Source organism: Musca autumnalis, unplaced genomic scaffold (genome assembly GCF_047663935.1).
Source record: "Musca autumnalis isolate F117 unplaced genomic scaffold, ASM4766393v1 scaffold_4, whole genome shotgun sequence".
Taxonomy (NCBI): Eukaryota; Metazoa; Arthropoda; class Insecta; order Diptera; family Muscidae; genus Musca; species Musca autumnalis.
In genome coordinates, this window is record NW_027411977.1 from 191936147 (window position 1) to 191954878 (window position 18732).

An 18732-nucleotide genomic window follows, 5' to 3' on the forward strand; every position below is an offset into this window, starting at 1 on the left:
TTATGTCAAAATTGTCTTTATGTTGTTGGGGAAATTACAACAAAAATATTTTTTTTTTATAAAGGGATGTGACATTTCATATTCGAACAGCTGGCGTGATGCCACTAGCTTGGTAATTGTGCCATGATGTTTACTTTTACTATTGAACAGATTTTAAAACGCAAAATTAACCAATTTGGAGGAATTAAAAATAAAATTTTCAAATTAAAAGTTAATGCCAAGAAGGTCCTCCATGAAATTTAATGATCATTTTTAGTTTAAGTTAACCAGAATGCTATAAATCTGTTCGGAAAATCCAAACTATAACAAAAGAAGAATTATAATAATGGGGGTACTATTATTTTTTTTCGCTCTACAAATCCATCTGGCCGTTTATTTTAAACTTCAACCGCCATAATACGGTTAACGGCGTTATTTTACTGCATCATTCCCCACTGGTGTTTACCAAACGACGCCAAAATATTGTGACGGGCGGCTCTTATATGCAGGTGTTGTATTTGTTCATCGTGTTAACAAACCAACAACGTTCAACGTTCGCCTTTGATTAGTTAGTGTCTCGTGTGTGTTTTAGTTTAGTGTGTGTTCATATCATTCGTTCGTTCCATTCACGTTTTTTGAAAGTTGTTTATTGGGTTTTTGTATGTTGTAAAATAAAACCGGGTTGTGTATTTGTTGTCTTGCCGTTTGTTAATGTTGTTAACAAAAAAGAAATAATATTAATAATACATAATAAAAAATTGTCAACAACAAAAATAAATTTAAAAATAATTTATATTAAAATATAAACGAATGTCATTACTTTGTGTTTGTTATTGAGTTTAAAGTAAGAAGATAAGGCCATAATCATCGAAAAAATAAAGTTGGCCAAAAAGAAATTAAAGCCAAATAAAAGAAAAAGAAGAAAAAATAAAAGAGAAAAAGAGGAAAAAATATGGCTAAAATTGTGTTATTTTGTGAGTGATCTAAAATTTACGGATCGTATTGCTTGTCGGTTTCCCCCATTCTTGCTGTTTGTGTTCCACCAAAAACAAAGTGTGTGTATTCTTGTTGTTGTTGATTGGAGCAACAACATTATCATTATCATCATCACCCCGTCAATGCATTTCGCATTTCTTGTTAACGAAAATAAAATGTGAATACAACAACAACGACGAAGTAAAAAAAAAGAAAAAAAGGTGTGCAAAACAAAAAAATATTTATTTTGGTATATAACACGAAATTTGAAATTTCAATTGTGTGAAAGGAAACTTTTTTGTTAATGACGTCTCGCACACAATTCAGTAATAAATTATTTTTTAAATTTAATTCAATTAATCCAAACAAAAAGCAAAAAATAAATAAATAAAAAAGTTTGTAAAAAATCAGTCAAGCATAAATTAAAACCGAAACAAAACTCCACTCCTAAATGGCTTAAGAGTTGCTTTGCAGTATTAACTTCTTCTAGCGTTTTCTTAATCTTGGCTTAAAAAGGAGTACACAAGAAAATGTAGAAGAAGAAGTAATACTAGTAAAGCAAATAATAACCAAGTCTCTCAACAGGCGAAAGTTTATTTTCGTCTATGATTAACTGTGTGTGTAGGTAGATAGTAGTTTTATGTGATCACTGCTGTTTGTTGTTATTCTTGTTGCACAAATCTTGCACAATGGGATCATTGTAAAAAAATTGGACAAAAAATACATTAAATTACTAAAGCGCTATACACATTAGAGCTGGGGCCCAGTTCACAACAATATAGAAATTTTCCGGGGGAAGTCCATACAATGTTTCTTGACCCATATCTCGGGAAGTATGAGCTTCCCCGGGAAAAGCTATACATGGGATCAGGGTCACAAGCACTATCTATGTTAAACATTTCTGCCGCGACAAACCAGGGTAGTTTTGACTCAACTACGCTCAGGATATTGCATTAGGCAATTTTCCTTGCGGCAATTGTCAGTTTGATGGAGAGAGAGGTGAGGCATGTTGTAACCCTTTGCCTCTCAACACCCTCTCTCACCGACAAAATGACAATTGCCGCAAGGAAAATTGCCTAATGTAAATATGGACATAGCACCGTGCAAAACATCTGCCAAGTATGCGGCATGGGCCCGCACGACACACTGCACCTTTTCAATTGCCCTGCCAAACCTACGCATCTAACTCCAGTGGATCTGTGGTTACATCCCATCGAAGCAGCCACTTTCCTGGAATTGGAGATAGACCCAGATCCAGATTGAGTAGAAGAATGAACACGCAAACACAATAATAAACACTGTTACACACATTGTAAACATTTTAGCCCGATCCGACATTTCCCATATTTCGGATGTACACGCAGAGAAGAGATATTGTGGGACCAATCATATTCTAAGAGCAAAATAGTGTATTTTAAAAAATTGAAAATATATATTTTCGTTTCAACCATATACTTTGTGGCAGGAAACATAATGACACAAAATATATTGTTGCACCAACAATATATATTTTAAGATTTTTAAAATACACGATTTTGCTGGTAGAATATGATTGCTTCCACAATATCCCTTCTCTGCGTGTATGGGCTTCCGAAGAACTACCTATGGTAAAAGTTTCAGTCCGATCCGAGAGGTGCCACTAAACGAGACTTGTTCCCACATTTGAAGTAGGTTTGTCCTCTTTCTTTATCTTATCTCACCTGTTTCAAATGGAAACTTGTCACCTCTCGGATTGGGTTAAAATTGTTATCATAGGTAGTACTGTTATCCTGATCACAATTATATGCAGTTCGGCGAAGTCCATACTTATCGGGGGTATTGAATTTTCGAAAATGCCTTATTTTTACACCATTTACATCACATTTTACATTGTGGTGGTATTTCAGCCATGTAAAACTTCTTTATAAGTGGTGTCTAAAGATAAGCCGTTCAGACTCGGCGATAAAAACAAGATACAATATCATTGAGCTAATATTAATTGGCGTGCACTTATTGTTATGCGAGTAGTCTTCGGCTGTTCTCTATGCTACCGTTTAAGCCGTAAAAACATCCGCCTTTAAGCCTACGATTTCGGTGATCTCTTTTCTGGTATCACAGTTGATTTTGAGTTCACAGGTTGCCAGTTCCAGAGCAGAAGTGGAGAAGACCCCGCTCCCACCAGTGAGAAAGCTACAACTAATTGTAGTGATTACACAGCTCCATCGTTGTTGCAATTATGTCACTTCATCCCTAATTTATCATGCATTGGGCGAGCAGTCTCGGTTTGTATGGAACTAAAACTGGTAGTAGTATCGAATACGAAGTGTGTCGGGAGTCGTTTTTGTTTAAAGATAGACCTCATCCCCTAATCAATGAAATTGGTGTCTGTGAAATAGACCTGAACGCTGTGTGGAGGGCAAGCTCTCTTCAGAAGCTCTCTAAGTAATGTTAAAGGTGCAATTGCACCCTACTGTTTGAGCCATCAAGACGATCATCATGTAAAAACTATTTGACAAAGCGTTCCGTCTACTTTCGCAAAGCTATTCCGAGGGTCATAGTAAAATACTTGGAAACAAATGAAATTTACTGTTATGACTATACTTTGGCAAATCGGAAAGTAGTCCCAGCTTCAAAACCTGCAGCGAAATTATGTCACTCTCTTTGGTCACTCATAAAAATCACTAACATTTATGCCCAAAATTTTGAATGATATTTACAAATAAATACTGACAACACTGTTGCTATAGGTATTACTTAACGAAAGCTTACCGAGCAGAGTACTATAAAAGCAGCCCCCAGCAATAGCGGAATACGATAAACCGATGCCAAGATGCACAGCGTTTATATTGGTACAACTAAGGGGCGGTTGGTCTCTCCTCAATTCACATCAGTCGTTCATAATATGGGACTTATGTCCATGAACAGTTCTCACTGTCGTTTATTTGGTTGCAACTCTAAGCCCATACATCTTAGGTCGATAGAGAAGCGATTTTATCAAGCTCGATAAGCTCATATTTGCGAATTACAATAACTCGTGCGGTTTCACGATTTCATGTGTGACTTCTTGCATCATTAGCCGGCTTCCTCACATACTCTTGTACCCTCGAGCCACCCAGGAAATTCACGATACTTGTCTTCTCGAGGCGCCATAATTTTTTACCGATCGAGCCACTAAAAACCTTTCAAAATCCACTATTCTTCTCCTCTCGATGTTCCCAAATAATCTTAAAAATTCGTGACTTTTGTCTGCTCGGCGCTCCTAAAAAGCTTTTAAAATCTTGCCCCTCGAACCCTTTCAAAATACACGACTCTTCTCCACTAGAGCTATCCAAAAACCATTCAAAATCTGCGATTTTTTTAATATCGACGATTATTTTACTCTTGGACTATATAAAAACGTTTCCAAATATGTACTAGGTCCACATAAAACCCTTGGAAAATTGTTGTCTTCTTAAGTCTTTGTAAATTTTGTCCATTTGACCTTCTTAAACAACTTTCAAAATTCACGATTCTTGTCCTCCCGAGCCACATAGAAATATTTTCTAAATCCGCGAGTGTGCCCGTCGAGCCCACCAGAAACCTTTTCAAAATAAGCAAGTATGCCCCTCGGGCCACTTTTTAAAATATACGATTATTGTCCTCTTGAGTCACACAAAAACCTTTTAAAATATATACACGGTCAACATAAAACCCATCAAAAACCACGAAACCCTTCAAGTCACACAAACCCCTTTCAAAATGTACTGTTATTATCACCGGGAAACGATTCCAAGACGCCATTGCAGAATTTAATTTTTGGATAAACTACCTAGAGTCAACAACAAATTCTTGCAACGACCCAGCTGCCAACTGAATTCAATAATATCCCCGCAGAGAGAACATATGTATGTATACGCTCTGTGCAACCGTACTCATTTCAAAGCAATGAGTAAAATACGTATTTTAGCCTTGTAAAGTTTTAAAGAAATAACCCATTTTTTAGCCAAAAAGTGAGCAACAGATGACAAAAAGTGTGCAACACAGTTTTGTCATCACAAAACCTGCAGTCGATCTGTATTACGAAGATATAAGATTCTAAAGCGAGACATACGGAACCTGCCCAATTTTCTCCCACAGTAAACACACTCCTAGACCTATTTTTCGTCAGCAGATTTCGACCAGATTATTAATATCAAGCATTTGCTAGAAAAATTCTACCAGATTAATGGGAACGAAATATATAGTTTTGCCTCAGTTGATTAACAACTTCAATTCCTCTAAGATAATGATCTCCTTTGTACGAAACAATTGTTTCATTAAAATAAAAAATCCACTCAAACCATGGTTTAATTCAACTATTAAAACGCTCATAACAGACATGCACAGAGCATATTCGGGGTGGAAGCGATACAAAACTCCAGAACTTTATGAATAATTTCGTCTGGCCCGAATAAGGGTGCAAAAATGTACAAAACTGTATAAAAACAGAATACTACTCCCGACGCGTCGGCCCAAATTTGCAATTGATGCGAAGAGCAAATGGAAAGTTGTACGTGATATTGGTGTCGGAAAACGTAAGGATCATGGACTTTGTCATACTGATGCTGATGAGCTTAACGAAATCTTTACTTACATTTCGACTACTCAGGCAGATACATTCGTTTATGATAATGGTACCCTTGACAAGGGGAGTTTCGATGCATCAAGTATGATGCAGTACTACATTGTTTTTGGAAAGTCAAATCAAACGCCATTAATGGAATCGACCCTAAATTTGTACGCCTATTGATAACTAATTTACTGCCATTTTAACGTATCTATTTAATATCATATTAACATTTAGCACATACCCCACTTATTGGAAACATGCAAAAATTATACCTGTTCCTAAATCTAACACGAAATAGCAATTTTGCTTTTTCTATCCAAAGATGTCGAAAAAATAATACATGAAAAAGTTTCGTATTACCTCAACATCAAATCACTGTTAACCGATAAGCAATCTAGTTTTTATGCAGATCATAGCAGCGTAAATGCGTTGCTATAAGTTTCTAAAATACATCTATGACATACATAGATGAGAATATAGTATGTTTTCTAGTCCTCCTTGATCACTCTAACGCTTTTGACACTGTGGACCATCATAACCTATGCTGCAAACAGCATCACCGTTGTAGTTTCAGACACACTTCCACCGCTCTTATCAAATAATACCTATCTGGTTGAACACAAACGGCTTATTCTGGAAGCAAAGAATCTGAACCTATGTTTGTAGACAAGGGTGTTTCTCAGGGATCTATAATATGTCCACTCATTTTTTCTATTTATGCTAACGACCTTCCAATACAGTTAGTTCATAGTGGGGTACATACATAAATAAATACAGTCCAAGATCAGTAAGTGTGAAGGATCAATTGCTCAATTGGTAATCCCGTTCTGAAAATAGAAAAATCCTTTACAAGTTGACGCCTGATTCTCTATTTTGCTCCAGTAGAAGGGCTGTAGAATCCCTGTTGCTTGCATTCTTAAAACATAGTATATATTAGACCGACCCAAAAAAAAAACAATTTTTTTGATTGGAACTCCTACCCCCTAAATTGTCTCCATTTGACCCAAAACCACCCGGGCGATCTTTGTTTACATAGTAAATTGTATGGGGCCATAGCTTTTCACGAAAAATTTCTAAAAACCGCATTTATCGCCCAATCGATGAAAATTTGTTTACTAGTCGTCTGTTGTGGCTAAACAACGGTTTTTGGGTCAAATGGAAAAAATTAAGGGGTATGAGTTCCAATAAAAAAAAATCAACATGGTTTCTGGGAAGCTCATAGCACCAATACAGGCTTTTAAGATTGCGAATCGACTAAAAATGCGAAGACTACCAGCAGCAATTGAACAGTTCTAGGTATTTAATAGGTAGACTACCCCTTTTCTTTTAATATTGAAACCCCAGGTAAAAATCGACTTTTTCCCGCCAAACTTTAAGTCGACATAAATCGACTTCGCAAACGATTTTATTAATTCTAAAACGTGTCCTATGGAAAATCTTTTGTAGGAGCATCAATCGTGAAAAGTCGACTTTCCCCATAACCATAGATTTTTAGACTTTTTAAGGTAAAAAGTGGACCCATAATCGATTTGCCAAAAAAAAAAACTTACCTATCCCATGCATTCCGAAATGCAAATTGGCTTTAATCCAAACCATTTTCGTGCTTAAATAGCTAATTCTTATACATAAGTTACCTTCCGTGTCATTCCAACAATCACACTCTGAGGATCCAGTTTCCCGACTATAACGCGAATTTTAAAAGTCATCAGGATTTGCTAATTCGGAAGCCAATTTTAACACACCTGAAAACTTTTAAAAGTTTGACATAATTTCGACAAAAAAAAGCTATTATGTCACCTATTTCTACCCATTGTGCAATATTATTTTTTTGTTGGTCTCATTTGGCTATGTTGTGGTCTTATTTTGCCTTTCAGTTGGATCAGTTCGGTTTACCAAGACCTCAGTGACTGCATAAAACAACTCCATAAACACCGCCAGCACTTCACCATAAAACACAACCGAAAACTACTTCATTCACGAAACGATCAACCAACCACTTTTTCACATTCCTCCAAACAACCACCACCGCCACCATCATAACCGCACACAACATACCCTACCTACCGTATGATGATCGCGCAACAACATCAAACAACCAACAAACACTTAGTGCCACTCACATGCTCGCTCACTCACTACCAAAAACAACAACAACAAATTGTCGAAATCAAGAAGAGAACAGCACAATTAAAACCACTTTCCAACAAAAACAACATAAAAATAATAATTATTTGATATGTTTGTGATTCGTATTTCCACGAAAGGAAAGGAACATAGATAACAACAACATACCGAGGGAAATGAACAAGAATGCGCGGCCCATTTGGAACGACAAGGAATTCTTATTTGATCAGTCATATCAAATACCGAACACAGTTCTTGTTTGTTTGTCGAATTCATACCTTACCGGCGACGAATGACGGCGGGTCACGCTCCCCAATAAACCGGCATAAAGTAAACGAAAAAACTGGTGTACCTATTTTGTTTACATATTCATTTTTATTGTTCCATTTTTGTATGTTAAGGTATTTTGTTGTGAGAGAGATGGTGCTTGGTGACCTCTATGTATTTTTTGTAAATTGGACGGTATTTTTTAATGGGAAAGAACATTTGAATTCTGCGCTAGGTTAGGTTTAAGGAACTTCAACCATCTCACTCGGAGACCTTTGGAGCATTGTGAAGATTCCATGGTTTTTTGCTTCTTGAATTGAGGACGAAAATTAGGACATTTTCAGGATATGGTTGTGTTGTTGATCGATGCTGTGTACTGAAGCAGATGGAGAGAAGAAAGAAGTAGTCGTGTCTTCTTGTGAAACTTTACAATCTATAATATTCAACGGCTATGTCACCCATCTCGATGTTAGAGATCTAACCGTAGAGTGACCCTTAATAAATACCACAGTGATATCGATTCCGAATTTATCGAGTTACAGAAGGGAAATAGTTCTACGTTGGGAGATTGCAGGCCAGAATGTTTTGTATATTCTACATCCAAGTTCCATAAGCCATCTGCAGTGCCCCTTCTCAAGGGGAATCTCAAGAGGTTTGCCGATGCATTAGTACATCGATGGCCTAACGGATTCCTCAATTTATAAATGATTCGAATAAGAGCCACTACGAGCTAGTTCATCTGCTATTTGGTTTCCAATCATATTACTAGTTGTAGAACCGAGCAAAGTTTAACACAATTTCGTGTAGTCCTCTAACCAATTCTGCTGCCCAGTACCGGTGGGTGTTGTTGGTCTGCCTGCAAGTCACACCACGTCATCACCAAGTGATTGTGAGCAAATCTTTCCCACAGATGTGGGTTCCTTGTCATTTGTGGTCGAAGGTACTGCAACAAGCACACAGCCTAAGGGCGAATACACGGAGAAGGAGACTGAGAAACTAAATGGAAGTCCATGTTCGACCCAATCTTTGGCCACAGGTAGCGACTCAGATTCCGTATCCGATAGCGAAAGCAAAACAAATACAACCGTTGTAGAAATCTCAGATAAGGAGGAGGTCCACGAGATCGTTGACAATGTGAACAAAGCATTGAAAAGTTCTCAACACCTGCACCTCAACGACTCGCAAGTTCCATTTCGGCTATATCGCAGGACGTTTTCAAAGCGACCATCAACACTCCTCCATTTCTTCGGAAGCGGGGAACAGGATCAGATCTCCCGAAAAGCAGAACTTTACAAAGCCGAAGAAGAAGAGCCGCGTCTAGAACCAAGCAAAGGAGACTGTTGCAAATTTTTTTGGAAGAGCGGGTGACAAAGTTAGCTCGAACATGAAGAAGGGTCGTGGAAACAAATACAGAGACTGGAGATTCGGCGAAGAAATTCTGTGCCCGACAGAAGAGCGCTGCTACTCCAAGATAGCCAAAAACGCTACAGGCACGAACTCTTCTATACAGTGATCGATACCAATAGAGGTTCCGGCAAGCTACCGAAAGACCAACTTCTAGCAATTGAGGAAATTGTGAACAACATGATTTGGATCATCTAATAAAGAGGGGTTACAAATGCAACGTCGACGAAGAAGAACTGCGCCAAGAACCAAGCAATGGAGATTGTTCGAAAAAAAATTTTGGCAGAGAGCGACAAATTGATATCGAATATGAAGAAGGTGTGTCCGGCCAAGGAAACGACTGCAGATTCTGCGAAGAAATCCTGGACTAGACAGAAGAAGAAGAAAACTGGTAGCTAAAAGAGCTACAGGAACAAACTCTGCTATTATACAGTTGTCGATACCAATAGAGGTTCCGGTAAGCTACCCAAAGACCAAAACGCTATAGGGACGAACAACAAGAAGGGGTGTTGCATCTGCAAAGCAGACGAAGAAGAACCACGCAAACTGTTGGAGGGCAGAAGGCGACAAAGTTAGCTCGAACATGAAGGAAACGAGAAAACGAGTACAGTCCCTGGGGATTCTGCGAACAAATCCTGGACCCCACAGAAGAGGAAGAGGGCTGATGCGCCAAGGTAGCCAAACCGCCACAGTAGCGAACTCTGCTATACAATGATCGATACCAATAGAAATTCCGGCAAGCTACCAAAAGACTATCTTCCAGCCATTGAGAAAATGGTGAACAACAAGATTTAGATCATCTAATGCAGGGGGTTATCCAATTGAAATCATCAGCAGCGGGGTCAAAGGGTACATGATGGTGTTCCCATTTGCCCAGCTTCCAAACATTGTCGTACTCAAGAATATTGTCAGAGGTATAATACCTCCATGGGAAAGCGGCAAATTAAGACATCCGTTAGAAACGGAACGTATGCTCGAAGTGTTTGGGTGCCAAAATAAGACTTTGGACGTGAAGATATGGGAAGTCTTCCACAGGGAAGAGCACGAGGACGGTACTCTCCTAGTGGTCGGGATTGACCATCTCTCCATGGCCAGTCAAAGCACCTTGCATGAGGTCAGATAAGCATAAGCCATCACCTTAGTTTTCAGTTGATCGAAACACACAACAATTTCGTTTATTACCAGAAGCCAGAGTAGGGGTGAGAGAACTACCCCCTGAGATGTACCTCTGCTGACAGTTTTCCTCACAAAACTCTCTCCTATGTGCGAATTGATGATCCTGCCGTTCGGCATCTCATCAATCCATTCCACTGTGATTAAGTAAATTCCGGTGTTGTTGGGATCGTTATGGATGGATTCACGCTTTAGATTATAGAAAGCACTCCTCTATATGGAGAAAAGCCGCCAAAGTAAACTTTGAATTTTCCACATTCCTCACAATTTGCCCAACCGTGTCATGTAAGGCGGTTTCTACCGAGTAGCGTATTGATTTTTGAAGAATTCATTTGTGCTCTAATTTCCAGATTCTGTATCCTTTCAATGGCCTTCAATAGAATGGAAGAAAGACAAAATGATCTATAGTCTTTATTTTATGTGGGCGCGGCTTCCCAGTTTTGGGAATGCAGGCCAACTTTACATCTTTCTATGTCGCGAAAGCGCAGACATGCCTTAAACTTCTCAGTCAGGGTCTTTAACGCCATCTCCGCTACATTCTAAATCATAGCTGGTTATTATACCGTCCGGTTCCGGCAACTTGTAAGGCTTAAAGATGTTTATTGTCCATTGAGACCAACTAATCTATTTATGTGCTATTTATTTATAGATTTGTGAAGTGTTATATCTTGTCCGTACTACTTTACGCTGTTGAGACGTGCCGATGAGAAAAAAATTTAAACCTTTGAAATATGGGTCTATCGAAGGATTTAAAAAATACCATGGATTGACCACGTAACAAACCAGGAAGTTTTCAGAAGAATGGGTTTAGATTAGGGTGTCCAAAAACCGGTTTTTCCAAACAAAACGGTTTTCGGTTAACCGACATTTCCAATATTTTCAAAAACCGGTTTTCGGTTTTCAAAAATTTTTAAAACCGGTTAACCGGTTTTGTAAAATAGGTACAAAATGGCTCATAATTGATAAATATTTGATTAGTAGACATCGGATTTTAGCATGTTTTTTATTTCTTATCCGATTGGACTCAAATTTTGGATCTAGGCGTTTTGAGGGTCAATTTTTCGATATTTTGGGTCATATTAAAAATATGCAAAAAATATGCAAAATATATGCAAAAAATATGCAAAATATATGCAAAAAATATGCAAAATATGCAAAAAATATGCTAAATATGCAAGTGTTTTTTTGACGAAAATCGTCAATTAAATTTGGAAAATCATCAAAAAAGGATTCTAAATTAAGTTTTGTGTCGTTTAACATAGTTTTTTTTTGCAGATTATTATGTTATTGAGACTCTCCAGATGTTCCGCCGTAGCAATAAATCTGGACTAATAAGACTTAAATCAGTTTTCACAAGGTGAGAAAATGTCAAATAACCAGCATTCCTATTACAATATAAGTTGCTTCCTATACAAATGAAGGTAATGGAAATTTTTCAAAAACTCAATCAGAAATGTCAAAATCAACGTGTCCAAATATAGTGATAGTTTCTACTCGGGCAAAATTGTCTAGCAGAAAAACAAAGGAACTAGAATTAGTCATCGCAATTTTTGTTTTGATAAAAGTGGAATTTTTTCTTGTTTTTGGAAAAAGGGTTCGTTTTTTAGCACAAAATGGGAAAAAGGACTAGAGTAATATTTACGATTCCAGGTTCTGGAATATAACTATAATTAGAAGTATACGATTTTAATATCCACATGTTAAATTTGAATATACTTTATAGCGTTTAGTCCTTTATTCAGTATATGTGGTCAAAATGTTTCTTTGGAAATATATTCTAACTGCCGCTTTAATATTGATGACATGGTTTTAGTTTAATGCACTAAAAATACATAATTTTATATGTATATTGTACGCATACAACCGCTTAAGGCAGAATTGGGAAATGTTCACTCCTCGGCGAAAAGTAATGCATTATTGTTATACCCATCCACGATGAATAATAAGCAGAATGAAGAACACCCAATGATTAGTGCAAAATAACATCACTCAGAAAAACCACACAATAGCGTGGTAGTGGTAAAATAAGTCAAAAACCTTCGAATTATCTTTAAAATGACACAACCACTCACATATTTCTGCTAGAAAAGCATTTGGAATGCTAAAAAATATAGTTCATTCATTCCTGCTACAGGAAAACAATTTAGATAACACAGTCGAAAAGTCATAACCCTTTTGTATATACAATTAATTAACTTATATCTGACCGTGTACTCGATAATTTGTACTAATCATTACAAATGCTTCGAATTTTGACAGTTGTTTAATGGAGAAGTTGCTGTAAAAATTGTTTCAGCAACATTTAGTAAAAATTATCGAGTACAAGGATATAACACCTTTTATAACACATTAGTCTTGTTGTCTAGAATATAAATAAATATATTTAGAAAAATATTCTCCGCAATATTGTCATTAAAATTGCCAAAGGCACTGAAAAGGCAAAGATTTCAAGGAATCTCAATTTCGAAATCAAAATGAAATTTCACATCTGTCCCGTGTTTTGCTTACATCCTGATGTAAACTTTAAAAAGTCATATTTCTAGCTATACTTTAACAATCTGATTGGCTTTTCTGTAATTTGGGAAAATTGAGCCTTGTTGCATTGTAAATTGGTAAAAAGTAAGGAAAGGAACAAATACGGGTAATGCCAATAAAAATGTCCGGATTGTCTTATAGACAAATCTCACTATTTTTTACACGTAGAGCACTTTTTACTTCTTTATTTAATTTAAAAGTTGGGTATTAGCAATTAGAATTTAAAAAAGTATTATTAAATAACTACCATGAGTGATTTAATCATAGAAAATAATTTATTTTCTTTACTATTCGTTAATCCGGACAATTTGATAATTCGGATACCGCCGAAACCTGTGGTGTAGGGATTATCGAGATTATACTGTATATATGTGGGCAATATCCAAATCTGAATCGATTCTTACCAAAATAAACAGGGATCGCGCTAGGGCCAAAAAATCTCCAATTTTTATGCGAAATAGTCTATAAATGTGACCTGTACTTTGTTTTCAAAAAGACATGGCCAGATGGATAAGTGCGAATCTATGCAGATCATCAGAAAGAACTGTGGGTCTATTTCGTTTCCTTTTGTTGCAAACTCATTCACTAAGACATAATACTCTTAGGGCCATTATTACATGTGTTCTTTTACTATCTGATGGATTTGAAAACGCAAAATAAACCAATTTGGAGGCATTAAAAATATAATTTTTACATTGAAAGTTAATTTTAAGAAGCTCCTCCTTGAAATTCAATGATCACTTTTAACTTAAAGTTAACCGGAACGCTATAAATCTGTTCGTTAAATCTAAACTATAACAAAAGAATACTTGTAATAATGGGGGTATGAGTATTAAAATATAGTTATCAGAGCAATCATGAATAAAAATTCCGTGCGGAATTTGTTTCAATTCCACAATTTCACAATTTTTTATTTCCATATTTATGCCCAAAAAGGGAATATTTTTGTCATTCGACTAGAATATTCCATAATAAAGCGAATCTAGTAGTTTTCAATTTTTAACAAATATTGATTTTAATATAATTGAGCTACAAATTAAGACTACACTTTCTAAAATTATTATCCGTGAGGAAAATTCAGAGATTCATGATTGCCCTGTATATGTTTTTATATGTTGTATATTTTTCGTAAAATATGAAAGATTTTATGTAGTCTTAGTTTCTAGCTAATTTGTTATTCTGTCAGACAATTTTGGCCGAGCAGAAACTATCAACATATTTGGATACGTTCATTTTGACATTTCTGATTGAGTTTTTGAACAAATTTGTATTAGAAAGCAACTTATATTGTAATAAGAAGGCTGGGTTATGGGAAATTTTCTAAGTCTTTTAGTCAAGATTTATTGCTGTGGCGGAATAATAATTAATAACATAATAATCTGCTAAGAAATCGACGTTTAACGACAATAAACTTAATTTGAAACACTTTTTGATGACTTTCCAGATTTAATTTGACGATTTTCGTAAAAAAAGTTAGTTGCATATTTTGCATATTTTTTGCATATTCAGCATATTTTTTTGGATATTTTGCATATTTTTTGCATATTTTGTGCATATGCAAAATATGCAAAAAAATAAAAAATATGAGCCTGTCATTGCATTCAGTTTTCTTCAAAACGAATTTTGGTCCAATCAGAATTTTCGTATCTTTATTAATAAAAAATATGCAAATATGCAAAATCCGATGTCTATTGATTAGAAATGTGCGGAAAGGGGTAAATTAAGTATAATGACTTCGTTATTATATAATTATCTCATAAAATCCCTGTTATTTGACATTCAACCTCGAAGTGGGGACAGCAAAATAAAGGCTGAAAATGTGCTCTAAGCATAGTAAAAACCCTTACATATAAAAAATTGTGTACCAACAGAATTAAGTGTACATTTTATTATGTCTGGATTATCCATCATGCGTTTAGACCCTTATATTATTGTGCCGGAATCAAACATGCATTTTGTTATCGTTACCCTTTACAATCTTTGATTCGACAAGTTCTTCGTTTACTGTACTAATTCAAAAACATATGGATAACGTCATACAAACTAACTTGTAATATTACGTATACGCAGTTGTTTCATAGATCGTTCAGTTGACCTAGATTGGCACAACTATACATTTTACACAAAACATTTTTCAAATTTAAAGGTATCTGACACTTACAACTTGGCCGGTACCTTGTGTTAGTTAATTTTAGTTTACGTTCAAGAATATAAATTTAGTTTAATATTAAAAATATTACTATATTTTTAAAACCGGTTAACCGACACAAATAACCGGTTTTTTCGGTTAACCGAAAATGACGTTTTTGGCGAAAACCGGTTTCGGTTTTGTAACTCAAAACCGGTTAACCGGTTTCGGTTTTGGACACCCTAGTTTAGATAGACAATTGCTACAACCCACCACAGCTCGAAAAATTGCATACTTCGGACACCTTAGACTAATTATTCTATCAGCTATTTATTTATAGATTTATGAAGTGTTATATCTGGTCCGTACAACTCTACGCTGTTGAGACGTGGACCATCAAAATTGCCAATGAGAAAAACTTGAATCCTTTAAAATATGGGTCTCTCGAAAGATTTGAAACATACCATGGGACTGACCACGTAACAAACCACGAAGTTTTAAGAAGTAAGGGTTTAGATAGACTCTTGCTACCTCATGAGAAACGACAGAAATTTCTGCAAACGATCATAAAAGGTGAAATAGAAGGAAAAGGATAACGGATTTCTAAATAAAGAAAATGTCAGCTATTTATTATGACTTGCTGTAGGCAGGACATCATCAAGGTCCGCGCAACCGGTGAAGTGAACCCTTTATTGTAAATCTAGTGCCTCTAATACTTCCTATGAATTTTGGATCATTAGATTGTAAAGCTGATCCAAGACTTCCGCTTAGCTTTCTTGCACTTGTTGAAATTAACCTAATAAGCATCACAATCAGTACTGGGTTTAAATTTACGGGCTTTGTTATACGATTTCCTACCTGTTTTACGAAGAGTAGGTAACTGTTTGTTCCGCCAAACCAGATTTCCTCCCTTGATAGGTGATTTTAGAAAGTCAGAAGTGTTTTGGTTAGGGCATCCACGGCTCTCGCGACTTCTTTAACTGCTTGTAGATATTGGCTAAAATTGTTTACAAATATGTATTGTATCTTCAGTTAGTATGCGATCGAAACCGACAAAACGGTCCAAAGGTTGGCATATAATATAGACATTACGCTGGACTTGGCAAATTTCGAAAGTTGATGGATTCTAGCAGTTTTTTGTTTCTCGTTGGAATCTTTATAATAAAAAAATAGTTGGTATAAAAAAGAAGAGCACCAGTGAAATTACTATACAGGGGTGAAACTGATATCTGTTCCGTCTTAGGTAAATTTGAACGCTTTCCTTATTTTATTAATTTAAATTAATTGTTTTTAATTGCAAAAATTATATACGCAAATTCCCTATTAAAATAAAATGCAGTTATATGATACAGAAGAATGAAAATATGAAATTTGCTAAACTAAAACAATTCTTAAATTCGGCAAAAATAATATTTCTAAAAAAAACTTTCTTTACAACGCTAAAAAGAAATAATAAAGTATTTAACCTTATTAACGTATTGAGTGAACTTTCAAAACCCTAAACTAATATTTTCTCTTCAACAATTGTTTTCATACATATGTACATACATATATAGGAATATATGTATGTATGTACAATGTACATTTCGATACCCACAACCTGAAAGTAAACTAAATTGCTGTTAATGAATCAAATTACTTTCATTGTAGGTATCTCTTAAATGTCGGAACACACCAGGCTATGGACTTCATTTCCCACTCTTGGCAAAAACCAACGAAACGAAAAAAAAAAATACAAAACATTCCATGATCCGCAAATGATAACGTCGTGTGTCAGAATAAAGTAATAAATGATTTTGTTTCGTTCGTTTGTTTATTTGTTAGTTTGTCCGTCCGTCCGACCGTCGCTGTTCATCATATCAAACAGACCTTGATGGGGCCACAATCTTATCAAATATACTGAAAACCAAATCAAAATAGTAAAAAATACACACATAAGTGAACGTAATTTTGTTCTTTCAACAAAGAAGAAAAAGCATAGCCAAGTGGCATTAATGGTGAAAATTGAAACCTAGAAATCCATTAGCCGTTAAATGTTTTACATTTACTCCAGCATACTGTTAGATTAAATTCTGATATGTTTGACCATGTTTGTTCAATAAGAAAAAAATCCAACTGCGGTTTTTAAAGAACATTTTTCTAAGGACTATTTTTTTCAGGGATCCAACAGACGTGGATTTTTTAAGGAATATTTTTTTCAAACATGCAACAGACGTGGATTTTTTAGGGAATATATTTTTCAAACATGCAACAGACGTGGATTTTTTAAGGAATATTTTTTGCAAGCATCCAACAGACGTGGACGTTTTGTGGATTTTTATTTTTCAGTTTTCAACAGACGTAGATTTTTTAAAGAATTTTTCTTAAAGCATCCAACATAAGTGAATTTTTAAAGGGATATTTTTTCAAGCATTCAACAGCGGTGGATTTTTTTTAAGCGTCCAACAGCGGTGGCTTTTTAAGGAATTTTTTAAGAGTCCAACAGCGATGGAATATTTTTTAGGTATTCACTTGGATTTTTAAGCAATCTATTGTTTTAAGTATTCAATTGACTTGGATTTTTTAATGAATATTTTACTAGAATTCTACAGGCGGGTTTTCAAGAATTTTTAAAGATTTTTTTGAGCTTGTAACAGACTTGGATTTTTTAAGGAATATTTTTTCTAGCATCCAACAGACGTGGATTTTTAAGGAATATTTTTCCAAGGATCGGAAAGACATAGATTTTTAAAGAATATTTGTTTTAAGCATCCAACAGACGTGGATGCTTTAACCAAAACACTCCTGATTTGCTAAGAGGACTCCTGTCAAATTACCAATCGGGGGATTGGTTTTTGACAGAATAAACAAACGAATTTTATAACCTAGCAAGTGAGAAAAGGCTATAGTCTACCTCTGTGCATAATCTTTTCACTCGGAAACATTTCTTTTAGGGAGATAGGAATGTTTTCACCTATCTGACTTTTATACCAAATTACTTAAGGCGAACTGAACCAAAATAATTAATATTTAATTTTATATTTGATTACTATCGACATCACCAACCAATAGGCTTCTATATCTGTGAGAAAATTTCTTTATGATCCGGTCAAAATTCCGAACTGTAGTGTGATTGCAGAAAAAGTGGAAAAAAGGGGATGCATTACCAACTATTGCGATATCTGCGTTATTTGGTCACCTACGCCGACCTAGTTTGCATCCTTGTAAAGATGGGATCTTCTACTTTTATAATCAGGCTTTGCTTTTGGAAAGTCCCCAAAGCTGTGATATTCGTCATTATAATTAAAATCGCAAAAATGAAAATTTGGGTTTTATTTGTGACTATTGTGATATGTTCGTTGTTTGATCACCTACGAGAACCTACTTTACATCATTAGAAAGGTGATATTTTTTACTTTCATTGTCATCATTCATTGGTTTTGCTTTTGGTATACCCCATATAGAAGCTGAGATATTCGCTTTGGAAAAACGTTGTCTTTTTATCCATATACGTTTTTTGTCAAAAACGTCCCTTTGGCATTTTATCCAGATCTTCGGTCGTGACCACGTATTTGCATACAAAAATTCGTAATTTATATGG

At 35.5% G+C, this 18732-nt stretch overlaps 1 protein-coding gene across 4 annotated transcripts in view; it reads left to right on the forward strand.

Moving 5' to 3' along the window:
• Positions 1 to 493: 493 nt before the first annotated feature.
• Positions 494 to 18732, forward strand: part of MYPT-75D (Myosin phosphatase targeting subunit 75D) — a 310043-nt gene continuing 291804 nt past the window's right edge. For 3 of the 4 annotated variants that reach the window (XM_073984763.1, XM_073984776.1, XM_073984760.1), the window contains exon 1: positions 520 to 1175. The gene's annotated coding sequence lies outside the window, so the exon portion shown is untranslated. Of the gene's footprint in view, positions 1176 to 18732 lie in introns of all 4 variants that reach the window. The other variant, XM_073984770.1, reaches the window with a different exon arrangement.